The sequence below is a fragment of the Pararge aegeria genome, chromosome 9 (assembly GCF_905163445.1).
Source record: "Pararge aegeria chromosome 9, ilParAegt1.1, whole genome shotgun sequence".
Classification (NCBI taxonomy): domain Eukaryota; kingdom Metazoa; phylum Arthropoda; class Insecta; order Lepidoptera; family Nymphalidae; genus Pararge; species Pararge aegeria.
The window spans coordinates 2,830,464-2,843,702 of NC_053188.1; positions in this window are offsets into that span (position 1 = coordinate 2,830,464).

Sequence of the window (13,239 nt, forward strand, 5' to 3'; positions counted from 1 at the left end):
TCGTTTGTATGGAAAAACAAATACGCTCTTTTTGATTTAATATTTTTACAGGTAATTCCTTTACTTCTTGTACTCGTTGTATATATGTAGGTGTGTATGTTTGTATATTATTTTGGAGATTTTATGGTTTCTGTGCACCCATAAACCTGTCATGATGACGCCTGCAGTTTGGTTGCCTGGCACAGATCGCTTTTGAGCGATTAGGCCACCAATTGTGCTACATATTCAATTACTTGTATGTAATAACGTTTACCTTCATTCTTTACTTAGATAAGTATATACTTAAAAATAAAGTCTTTAGTATGATTTTAGACTAACGTTCCATGTTGCTATAATGGTGTGTGCTTTTCAAACCACATGGTGTATTGTTAGAGCGAGGCAAACAATATCCATTATACGAGTACATCCTGCATACGCCAATATAAAAAGAGCTTCCTTTAAAAATATGGATGGATGCCCAAAGCTGGACATAAGCTTCAGTCATTATCATAATAAGCCTACAACAGTCTACTTCAAAAAATTTTTTTTTTAAACTTCTGAGTAAGGCTTGGGGAGACGTAATCATCACGCTGGGCAACTAGTTGGTGATCACAGTAGATGGTAGCAGTCAGTGGCGTGCACTGCATACATGCATATAGGCACTGCATACACTACCCTCAGAGCTTATTAGGGTTTCGGAAACAATAGAATCCAACACTAGGATACCAATTCATGACTAAGCAGGAGCGATTTGTGTGTATTTAATAGGTGTAATAGAACATTGCTTCACCTAAACATTTTTTAAAAACCTGTACCTAGTTATTAATTCATTACACATTATTACAGTTTCATGTAGTTAAAAAATGGAAAAAAAAATCATAATATTTTGTAAACAAAAAACAAAAACAAATTAATTATTAGATATCAATATGAGAAACACAAAAATATTAAAATAAACCCTTGTGAAGTAAATATGTAAACATATAACAAAATCATAGTATGTCAGCCATATTCCAAACCTTTTAAAGATATTATATTGATAAATTTGTCATATGTAAATATATTCTTATAATTTAATTATGTTTATCTGTATAATTAAAAGATTGTTTAAAAAAATTCTGACTTGGACGTCCGTGTGTAAGTGCGGAGCCCGTATCTTGTGGTCACGATAACGAGCGAAATACTTCACTTATCGAGTTGGTTTTTTTAGGTTGGTATTATTAGATGTAGTTTAATTATTATATATAAATAATCTCACTTTTATTGTAATGAATGTGATTATGAGGCGTGCACTTTGGATTTCCCATCTATTTCACATTATCGCAGATGATTTATGTAAGAGTTTTGTAGGTCACAATTGTTTCGTAGTGGAATCCGTGTGGAAGGTTGCTTCGTGACATCAGATCGATAGTGATGTCAAACATTGCATGCCTGGGAACGGCGATACTCTACAAGCGTACACTGATAGAATACCTACTTATCTAAGTTGCTTATTGTAGAGTGTGCGCTTATGGAAACTTATACAGGCTTACCTAGTTTCGAACCTTCACATTTTTTGAGAGACGTTGCAGAATCGTTATTACAATTATGGATTACAGGTTTGTGAAGTGGTGATAACTCCTACCCACTGGGGTAGGGGTTCGACTTACCTTTCGTGGGGACGAGTTGGAATGCCAGCACGCGCCTCTAACTTTCCTAAGTTTTTTTTTATGTTTATAGAAAAGCGTTTGACTGCAATCACACCTGATGGTAAACGATGATGCAGCCTAAGGTGGAGCGCGCTTGGCTAGAAGATGCCTTTTCACACTTGATTTGAAGCGAAGCGCCTCGTACGTGCTGCGGTAGGTATATCGACCACGTAGGGATGCAGATCCTTACGGTGCCTCGCGGTTCGATGGTAGAAAGGCGAGGGGGGAACTAGATCAAACAGTTCTGAGCACACTCTCCGAAATATATCCGAAATATATATATATATATACTAGCTGTTGCCCGCGACTTCGTCTGCATATGATTTTGTTTTTAAAGTATTCAGTATCGCTAAGCCTTAAATGAGTATAGTAGTATATATATCTATATATATATAACACGTGACTGTCAATTAATTATAGACAAATAATTTGCAATAAAATAAAATTGAGACTATAATTAAAGATCCAAGCTATCCTATCTCTTAAATTGGACCAGACTGCTCACGGTGTGCCAATTTAATTTAAAATCGGTTAAGTAGTTTAGGAGTCCATCGCGGACAAACATCGTGACAGGAGATTTATATATATTAAGATATAGTTATGTGCGTTTTAAGTATTTAAATATCACTTGCTTCAACGGTGAAAGAAAACATCTCGAGGAAACCTGCATGCCTGAGAGTTCGTTACGTTCGCAAAGGTGTGTGGAGTCCAGCAATTCACGCTGGACAAGCGTGTTGGACCATGGCCTAAACCTCTTCTCATTGTGGGAGGAGTCCCGTGCCCTGCAGTGGGAGGTAATGGATTGATTTGATGATTTGTGATTATAAGTTTCTTCTGGAATGAGGAGGGTTTAGGCCGAATTCCACCACACTGGCCAAGTACGGATAGACTTCACTCACCTTTGAGAACTTCATGGAGAACTCTCGTGCATGCTGGTTTTCTCACGATGTTCTCCTTCACATATAAAGCAAGTGGTATTTTAAATTTCTTAAATTAAACACGTTCGAACTTGTTTAGCCCGAAAGGCAGGCCGAAGCTCTACCAAGTAGGTGACTTTTGGTTATTTCTTTATAAGGCTTAAGATTATCGTTATCCAACTAAAGAACTTTATAAAAAAAACTAACATACTTTCCCTTAGCCAGCTGTATAAATACAAAACATGCATACTAGTTAGAAAAATACATAACGAAGTCATACATACACAAATTACTTTTAAAACTAAATCACATCTAAATACACGAAATAGGCATAAATTAAGATTACCCAAGACTAGAACTAAGTATGGCAGTAAAACATACAGTAAAACATATATACAGGTTGAGGGAGCACTACTATACAATAGTCTACCCAAAGAGATTTTTTGCGAGAAATCATTTAAAAACAAGCTAAAAAAGCATTGTTTAAATTTTTAATAAACGCGCCACCTTTTGTATTTTTGTGTTTGTTTTGTTTTTGTATTACATTAACTACATAATATATTACCACTTCTTTACGTTAATTTTAATTTCTCATTAAGTAAAAGTGTTTATTACATAAGGCTGCCTAAATATGGTCAGCCAGCATTCAACCTTTTCTTCCTTTCGTCTACGAAATGAGTAAATATTGAATTCGTAGCATGGTGGCTGAATCGTCCCCTAAAGAAACCTCGGCCATGAATTCCAGTGTAGGTGACATATACTGCTGCTGCTTCTAACTAATTCCATACTCGCAACAGCTATACGATTACGAGCATAAATACTTATGCTAGGGGTTCGTAAAAAGGCTGATGGTGACTTGCATTATTTGATACTCTAAACGCCAAGTTATTTCGCAAGTTCACAGCTAACTACCCGTGATTTGGTTCACCGCCGCCATCGCGTGCCGCTGTCGATAATATCAGCAGACATGGCATGCTCCTGAAACTGAAACTTATCCAAGGGCGATACGGTCTGAGCGCCCGCCTCGATCGAACATTCATTACGTGCAGGACCCTCAGCATGGAATCTACACGCCCGCAATCGTGATCCTTTTCGAGTATCAATTCACTGTAACGTCAAGAGGAATATTTAAAGTCAAAGTCAAATATTTCTTTAGGCACATAGATGGCACTTTTGATGCGTACATTACATGTAAAATATGACATAGAAGTGAGTTTAAAATAGTCAACATATAACTAAAGCTACGAGGGTGCCAAACGCGCCTATGGTCTAAGAAGAAGCCAACAAACTTAGCCGGTTGTTTTTCTTTGTTATCACCATCTCACATTGTCATTTAAAATGTTTAAAAAAGCAAGCAGGTTAGAGCAATAATTTACACTCAAGCATTTTTATCGTTGACGTAGTCCTTATTGATGTAATCTTAATGTCCTTAAAGTATAAGTTTGTCCATATCACAGAAAATATATACCACACTTCTAAAACTGGAACTCCAAGCTAGAAGCGAAATTAAAACAAGAAGTATTAAATATGCAACTTTGAATAAAGTATTTTTAATTTATTTGTTTGTTTATTTTCTGTTATTGGCTCAATTCTACTTGGAAACGCATGAAAGGCACATAGATAGCTTGTATCCCGGAAACGGACGTAAGATACCTTTAATCAGGGATACATTGTGGACAGTTCCTGCGAAAAAAACGCATTATTATAGAAACTATCATCACATAATCGGAACTCAAGGTTTATGGCGATTTTCGAGAGACGGCGATGTACATACAACGCCAATTTTTAAACCCCAAGCACGTCAATGGGAGTCCACTTCACTTTAACGTTGTAATTCTGCGATACTCGATAACGAGCTTACGAATTCCGTAATAAGGGTAGAACGCGTGTTACCTAACGATTTTTATATAATATCGAATATCGGGTCATATTATTACTATACGCACAGTTCGAGTATCAGCTAGTAAACGTTACACGAAACGAGTACTCAGACTATGCATAATATATTATCATAGCAGGTTTTTAGAAAAAAATACGATTTTATATAGCGATGTAATTTTTGTTTATAAATCGATATCAACGAGCGAGCATGCAATGAACATGTACACATTCTCAATAAATAGTAAGAACGTTGTCGAAACTTTAAACAGCCGGAATTCAGTTGCAATTAAGTTAAATTAAAGCTTATAGTAATCAAGTTAAATTATAGCTCGTAGCTATAGTTTAAAGTAAGTCACCATCCTGTTACAATCATGTAACCATATATGTATGAACGCTTCATAAGTGCCTGTGATAGGCCAAGAAATTTATGAATTTAGTTATATAAACCGGTACCGACGGCTTAACGTGCTCTCCAAAGCGAGCTTGTATTGCGAATTTTTTGGCAGGAAAATGCAGGATTTTGTGATCTGTATTTGTTTCTTTAAGAGTTAAGCATACTGTTTTCAAGTTAAAAATTGAACCATATAAATATTCATTCGAGGCGCTCTTGGACAGCACTGCTCAATGGGATCCATTGCATTATGAACTAAATGAAGGCCTACTGGAAATAAATGAATTTTGAATTTTGAATTTTATGGGACAGCATTGTTCCGTGAACTGTTGAGGTACCTACTCTAAGAATAATAATAAATAACCTTTATTTTAATACTCGCAGAGTATCACTCCAGTACTTACACTATATTAATACTTTGTCTTGTATAATTTTTAATGTCACCTTTAACTCATTTGTGTGACAGTTACCCATAAATAATGTAATTATATCCCGTTAGTGTAAGTGGCTCTGCCGTACAAATAAGATGTCAAAACGAATATATAGTAAATAAACCCAAAATACTTATCGCTGCACCAGAGAATTGAATTGAATAGAATAGAAAAACTTTATTGCAACACAACACAATGGGAAAAACACAAGGAAAACAGAAATAGTACTTAGTGCTAGGATGCAAAGGCGGCCTTATCACTAAAAGTGATCTTTTAAAGGCGATGTGCGAAGCCGATAAAAAAGTGGAAAGTGGATGGTGCATAAAGTATGTTACAAAAAATAAAATAAATTTTCATGAACTATATACTACATTTACATAATAACGACAAAAATACCGATATCAATTTGTATAGGTATACATACAGAGGTGGTCACCTCTGTGTTTGTGTAAGTTTATAATAGCCTAAATATATATTAAAGTAAATGTAGTATAGTAGAAAACCTGTGGCTTTCCCTACAGTCTGCGTACAACTTACGACGACGATAGTGAACGATAAAGTGTGCATTATTTGAAACGTCTGGAGCCTTTGTTTCGCAGAACCGTGAAAGAGAAGATAACGCGACGCCATTACAGATCCAGTTCACAAGAGATAGCGGATTTCGACGCTGGATATTTCATCCCTTCTATAATTAATGAAGAAGTGAATATACTTTTATATTTACTTTATTGTACACCACAAGAAGTACATAAAAAAAGAAAAGTGTAACAAAACAACGTATACAATACGTTTTGCCTTTGTTACGTTTCATACATTTCGTACGCCTTATAGCTTCATAGCGATTTCTTCCAGGCAACAAATGGCGAAAATAAAAAATTGAGAAAATAGTTAGGTGGTGCATATACCCGTAAAATAATATATATATATTAATATTAATAACTAAAGACAAATAAATAAATAAGTAACTGACGTATCATGCTTATTTTCATGGCATCAATCTGTTGTAAAGTCTCGGGCTTAAATATAAAAAAAAATTGCAATCCGCTTCCGCACGTTCGTCCGTAACATAGGTACGGTGGAACAAGAGTGCAGTCTCACGGTGGTCGTTTATCAAGATCGCCATCTGATTGGGGAATATACTACGACAACACACACATAGCCATCTGGCCCCAAAGTAAGCGTAGCTTGTGTTATGGGTACTACGACTGATTAATATTTTTGTGAATGATATGCATAAATACTTATGAATAATATACATATAAACAACCAGGCAACGAAAACCATTAATTATCATCACACAAACATTTTCCAGTTGTGGAAATCGAACCCATGGCCTTGGACTCAGAAAGCAGGGTCCCTGCCCACTGTGACAGTCGGCCGTCAGATGCTTTATATACCTCCTACTTATTTTTTTGCTTATGTTGAAATGTTGAATAGCTGTTGAAATTCGATGATGAAAAAATCACTGTGCAGTATGCATATATGGCATAACATACGCATCTGCTTTGTCGTTTACAATCAGGTGGGAATGCAGATTTGCAGGGTCGCGGATGTATGCGACAAGTTGGAACATCGTGGGGTTGATTCAGTTAGAGTCAAACATAACTACCGCACCACCCCGGAAGCAAAAATGTGAGATTGCAGTCCCTTTCGTTACACTTGACGGGTGAAAAGAAACAGTTATTTCTTAACTATAGACAGACAATAATTGTATTCATTTGAAATCCCCATAATTTATCAGCTTAATCGACAAGATCTCCCGACTAAACTCGTCCCGGGCAAATCGTTATTACCCCAATAAATGCAAGAGCACGTACCGATATGAAATGAGTCGGGCGAACCGGTACAACTCAATTATCAATATCATTAAAGTAGTGAATATAAAAATCGTTTATAAAGCGTAATATAAAATGGTAGAAGTTGTTATATAGTTTTTACTTTAAAAATTGAGGTTTACTCTATAAGCACTTTTGGATCAAGTCTCTGTTTATAGTGGATAAGATATGATTATTAAGGTAATGATAAGGTATGAAGCGGTGATAGCGCATTGGGTAGGAGCCCGACTTCACTTTCGGGGGGCCCAGTTCGAATCCCAGCACGCACCTCTAACTTTTCTAAGTTATGTTTGTTTTAAGTAATTAAAATATCACTTGCTTCCACGGTGAAGGAAAACATCGTAAGGAGACCTGCATACCTGAGAATTCTTCATAATGTTCCGAAAGGCGTGACGTGTCCACCAACCCGTACTGGGCCAGCGTGGTGGACTACAGCCTTAACCCCTTATCATTGTGGGAAGAGACCCGTGCTTTGTAGTGGGCGGGTTGATGTGATGAAGGGATGAAGGCGGAGTTCCACTTCGATATTGGCGGCAGGTCTTCGGTGGTGGTAACTAACCACTGTTATAGTCTAAATATAATATTTCTTCCCACATGATTTACAATATTAGTAAGCATTTGATTTTCTCTTCGTGAAGCTCTTTTCCTTTGCCTTTTCATTCTTCATCATCATCATCATCAGGTCAACCAGTGAACGTCCACAGCTGAACATGGGACTTTTGTAGGGATATCCATTTTTTTTTTTCAAATACCAAGGTCTTGTGAAACTTATGTTCGTTGGCTCCCGTGAACTTGTATGCTGTCATCCGTTCAAATTGCGCTTACGTGTTAGGTGGCCATTCCAGCACCTCGGGACCCCAAAATCGGACCATCAGTTCTCAGAACTGTGTATTCCGTCCATAACTTTAGCTTCGCTTCTCGCTGAGTCATTTATTTATTTAGCAAAAAAACACCCCGTGAAGACATTACAGTTGCCCAATTGGTCACCCCGGGGCTATAAAAAGAATTCAACAAGTTCCAATAATAACAAAAAATATATAAAAATAAATAGCGAAATAAAATTAAGAATTAAAAAAAAACAATAATAATAAACAACCCAAATAATAAAAATAAAAAAATAATAAAAACAAAACATTCAAACATATAATTACTATCGCAGATTACACATTCTTTAATAACGTTTTAATTTGTTTTCGGAGCTATGTCGGTAACCCTGTTTTTTCTATGGATCACCTCTTCCTGATTCTCCATAGCTTTCTCCATCGGCCGCTGAGATACTTATCAGCCTTAAAAGCCAGGAATAAAGTGAATGCCGAAAGTTTTACACGTAAGTGTAATTGAAGGCCTACGGCAGGGTGTACGGGCGGGCCGAGCCTTTGATTAAAAATTCCATGCAACGTCGCCTGTATCAATTCTTTACACAAAAATCTTTTGTCTACATACACGACGGCATTCCTGAACATAATAGCACCTGAGACTGTAATGAAAGTCATAAATCGGCTGAGCAAAGGAAGTGATTTCTTGAGGGCTCCATTAAAACATAGATATTTGAAAGTGTTCGAACTATGGTCCTTATAAAAAGGCTCAGAGTCACATAGCAGGCTATGGAGAGAGCTATGCTACGATCTCTATGTGATTAAACCAGAAATGAGGAGATCCGAAGGAGAACTAGAGATACCGACATAGCTCAGCGAGTCGCGAAGCTGAAGTGGCACATAGCTCGGCGAACGAATGGACGTTGGGTGCTGGAATGGCAACCCCGCACCAGTAAACGCAGCGTAGGTCGGCCCCCAACGAGGTGGACAGATGACATCAGGCGAGTCGCTGGGAGACGCTGGAGGCAAGCGGCCTAGGACCGTGGATTGTGAAACTCCCTATTACTATGTACAGCAGTGGACGTCCATTGGTTGAAATGATGAGGATGATGATTTGAAAGTGTGTCCGTTGGTTTGTTATGTATCTTAAGACAAATCACTGCACTGATCTTGATTTAATTTAGTTTATATCGTGTAACCAGGCCTGCCCCAATCCCTTTTAGGTTGTACTCATGTCATAGGGGTTCAATAAAATATAATTAGTCCGCTATAATTTGGACTCATCTTGGATTTAGAGTAACATCAAAGCTCATGCTTGGCATCCTTTTGTCATCTCGTTTAAAAAATTTCAGCTCAATCGGATGGGGAGAAATCTTAAAAATTGATTTGTGTGATTTGACGTTTAAAAACTAGGATACAAAATTTCAGTACGTTGGTGTTATATGAAATGCAGATCAAACCACATATACGAAATACTCTTTAAAGTTTTTCTTATCATCGGTGAAATTTATCAACTCTGCCTTTTACGGTCTGATACATCCCTTTGTAGACAAAGGGATGGAAGGACATAGGGACAGAGATAATAAGACACATTTTAAAGTACTTTCGTACATAATCTAATACACAATCTTCAGAGGTACATTATGAACTGTATCTGGAATTACCTGTGAAACCGAAAACCAAAAGTATTTTAGTCAACGACCGACTTATTTTTTACTGAAAGAAATCAGATGCAGCACTGACATTACCTGCAGAATTAAAATCAACCCTCACCTCACTTTATTACCATTAACCCGCGATGCAACGTAAGGATCTGCATCCCTAGGTGGTTGATATACCACAGACGCGTACAAAGCGCTTTGCATCTTCTTTTCTGATTCCCACCGCGAGGATCTGGGATGCCCTTCCACATTAAATTTCCGCAGTACCTACAATATGAGTTCCTTCAAATCAAGAGTGAATAGGCATCTTCTAGGCAAGAGGGCTCCACCTTAGACTGCATCATTACTAAACATCAGGTGTGATTGCAGTCAAGCCCTTGTCTATAAACATTTAAAAGAAAACATGTGACATCTGTCACTTTATTAGGTACGGATCACGTAGCGTAGGTATTATGCGTGTCAGTCTTTTATCTGAATTCGTTTGGTTGGAAAAATAAATATGTTTCTTTTGATTTAATATTTTTACAGGGCGATTCCTTGTGAAAAACTATACTTATGAATCCTTCAAATTTATTTCGTAATTCGGTTACACGTTCTATAGTAAAAGTGGTTCACGTGCTTTTTACACCTGCCTGTATTTGTTGTATATTTCTTTTATAACTTGTAATTTATGATCAAAATTTTATTAGACGTCGTCTTGCAGCAACTTCACAATATTCTATAGGTACATATACTTACCAAGAAGTTAACAAGGCATTAAACATGTTACTAGTGAAGTCAGCAGAGCGTGCGAATTCTGAATTACCCGGGGAAATTGTTATTTGCACCGAATCTTATACGGTAATTTACCACTTTATGACATTTGAAAAGTGCAGTCAGTTGAAGCCAATAATTAAGGAAGCACCTAGTAGAAAAAATATGAGCTCTTGTTATCTTTAAAAAAAGTATGAAGTGGATACTAAAATGGCGACTTACGCTAGTGTATCCCAGTGTTGGAAATTGTTTTCATAAAATGACATAGATAAATAAACATTGAAAATTTTGCGCAACAATGCAATGCGCAATTTCAACAAAACACTTTAGCTGGTGTTGACACTTTATGTACTCGGGAAATGTGGACACATTAACGGCAAATGGGCACGCTAAAGCCATACGACTAAAGCATCTTGGAGCCGCTCCTTAATATTGAATTAATGAATGAATACATTTTTATTGTACACCACATAAAAATACAGAAAAAATTATAAAAAACAAGTTTACACTACGAGTATGTGTACAATTAGGCGGCCTTATCTTATCTTACATAGCGATCTCTTCCAGGCAAGCGATGGCGTAAAACACCTAATATTCTTTATTAATTTGACAGAACACTGCGTATTATTATTCATGTTAACGTTTAATAACGTGACGTCGCGATGATAGTCTTCAGGAATTTCAGCTTACCTTTCTGCGCGTCGAGTTTGAATCCCAGCTAGTCCCATACCCCCACTTTTTTAAGATACGTGCGTTTTAAGCAATATCAATTGCTACACCGGTGAAGAAAAGCATTGTCAGGACACCTACATGTCCGTGTGTTCTCCATAATGTGCTTAAAGGCCTATGGAGCCCACCAATCTACAGTTGGCCATGTTGTGGACTAAATCCTTCTCTCATTGTGGGAGAAGTTTGGTTTATATGATACGCCACGTTTTTTCATCATCATCATCATATCATCCCATCTCCTTCCACAAAGGGGTTAAGGTCGTAGCCACGCTGGCCATTCGCGGATTCGTGAACACTTATATATTGAACAATTATAATAATTGCAGCATGAAAGCGCAGGTGTTTGGACTTCTTTTTCCTATTCGAGAGGCCCCCAATACGAAATATCGTGAGGAAACCTGCACGCCTGAGAGTTCTCCATAATGTTCTTATATGTGTATGTCCCCTTCTCATTCTCAACCATTGTGTTTTTAATGATAATGATGATATAACACAATAGTGTTTGTATGCTCTTTGCACTACTAGCACATAGTAGTGCAAAGAGCATACATGGGTCCATACTATATCAAGTACATATGATAGAACTAGCTAGTACAGATATTGCATTCCTCTAATTTTGCCTGCATAAACTAATTTAAGTAGATAAATCACGCAAGCAAACAATATTGCACTTTATATTCTGCGAGCGAAATTTCTTATTACTACTCGGTATAGGGTTGTCCACGACTTAAAAAAAAAACATTTCAACTGTGAATATATTGAATTAAAACTTATGTTTTATCTTACTCTAAATAATAGTAATGTTGAAAAGTGTCTGCAATTACAGACGCCTCGCCTAGACCTATTTTTTTTTAGCAGACAAAGTCGCGGGTGGCGATCGGGCCGTCAATTTCGAGTTTGAACATCCAGCTGACTCTTCCTGTAACATACTTACATAGATACGACGCTCTTCATAACAAAGTTTCGAACTAACCAAACTTAGCATATTATTGTGAAAACTTTGACAGATTTTCATTATAGCCTAAAGTTTTGGGGCTGCAATGTGTAATAACTCATATTATTTCACCCTTGACTAACCGATATATATGTTACGTTTACCTTCTTAAAGGTAAGGGGAAACGCACCGGTCATACCTGAGTCTTTCGCGGCGTTTATATTTTCGTCGTATGGGTGACATAGCACTTGACAAATAGGCACTAAACTAACTAGTCTAAGAACAGCTTCCAGGTACTCAATGGGTCCAATTGCCTTACTCCCAGCAAATGCTGTTTACAGGGATACTGTCCGTAGTACAAAGTGTCTATACACGGATGGACAGTAGCTGATAACAGCCTTGAGTTTTGACAGCGTCTTCAATGGCTGGGAGCGGTCTCAAAGCTCGCCAGGAGTAAAGCCCTAAGGCTCAATAACATCGCATTAAGCCCGCCAACGAAGCAGCGATACCTAAAGGTCGAGCTTAGAGCTCGACCTTCTTATATAGAGCGCTTCTATGACGAAGGGGGCCTGGACCCACAAGTCAAAAATTCAAAAAAAAACCCCGACTTTCAATGTAGTGTACTTTATTCTACAGTTTCTACCGTTTTATTTGAGTATTAATATTCAGGGAGTTGTGAAAAATATTTAATCCGCCATTTTGTGGCGGCAGTCATCTTATAGACAGATTTTCGTCAATGTGCTTGAGGAAAATCTGTATCTGTCTATCTAAAAATTAAGAACACTTATTCAGCTTTCAAAAATAAAAAAGAACCAAATCATTTTGTTTAGGGAACACGATGCCACAATCAAACAGACACACACGCTTATAACACCTTATATTGCGTCGGGGGTTAAAAAGGCTGGGGGTTAATGGTAAAATAGAACAGAGTACGATTCGCCGTGATACTTTAAGGCCTAAAAAACCCGATCTTAGGTCAAATTTGAGGTAGATCTAACTTATTAAAATTAAGAACTAATCAAAACTTTTCTCGATAAAATATTTTTATCGCTTAATTATATCTCGTTCCAAGAAAAGTTGTTTAAAGTCGTTAGAGAGCCTGGATACCTCGCAACTAGCTACAATGAGAGTTGAAACTTTATAAGCGATGTATCTATAACTATACTATCCCTATCCCTACTAATATTATAAATGTCAGTGTAAGTTTGTTTGTTACACTTTCACG